The following is a 738-nucleotide window of genomic DNA, read 5'->3' as shown; positions in this document are numbered from 1 at the left end:
ATATATATTAAAATTGCATGGGATGGAACTTTACAACCTGCAGTATAGACTGTGAAATGAGTTCTTTAAAGATGAGACTTGTTTATGTATTAAAACCACTTCACAATGAGTTGCTTTGGCTTTTTGATAAACTGCCGCCTGCTCTCAGGGTGTGGTGACTATTTTTGAATTCCTATTTATTTTCTATGTTTATCCCTGATTTTTTTTTTTATTATTATATGGCTTCCTATCTGGCAACTTGATGGGTAATTTTTGAGGTATGTATTTAAAGACGTAAATCAACACTGCCAAAAAAAGAAAAGAGGAGGAAAAAAGAGAGAAAATGGAAAAACAAATCAGGGCACCTTAAAAAGAAAACTAGTAAGTTAAAGTACTTTAAACACAATGCACACTTAAAAGGATACAGCATGTTCCACTCTCCAGACAGTCCTTTCCGTAGTGAACAGATGAATTTTCATGGGATTCAGAATGACTAAAACTGAAATTCAGTGCATAGAAGACTTGTCCGTTAACGAGGTCTTTATAGAAAGAGAAGAAAGATAATGTGTTGAGATTTGATGTATGGAATTCATACTATGAACCACATTTTACTGTGGATTTTATTTACCTGTTCTCTGTTTCAGATCTTAAAATTTATAAGCTTCCTTCTTGTTGTTGCTTTTTGTTTATACAGAGGTGAAACACACGCACACACAAGTGTAAAGTTACATTGGGACACAAAATGCCACCATCCCAACA

The 738-nt window shown here is 33.9% G+C and overlaps 1 protein-coding gene across 1 annotated transcript in view; it reads left to right on the top strand.

Annotated features, from left to right (window-relative positions):
- The window catches only part of SATB2 (SATB homeobox 2), a gene marked incomplete at its 5' end in the record, with an annotated part of 39759 nt that extends 39463 nt beyond the window's left edge, over positions 1-296 (top strand). Inside the window, one exon of the mRNA XM_009575902.1 lies at positions 1-296. This exon is cut by the window's left edge and continues 797 nt beyond it.
- Positions 297-738: the final 442 nt, after the last annotated feature.

The sequence above is a fragment of the Fulmarus glacialis genome, unplaced genomic scaffold (genome assembly GCF_000690835.1).
Source record: "Fulmarus glacialis isolate BGI_N327 unplaced genomic scaffold, ASM69083v1 scaffold39884, whole genome shotgun sequence".
NCBI lineage: Eukaryota > Metazoa > Chordata > Aves > Procellariiformes > Procellariidae > Fulmarus > Fulmarus glacialis.
Note: the sequence above shows the minus strand (reverse complement) of the source record. Positions and strands in the feature narration are given on the sequence as shown.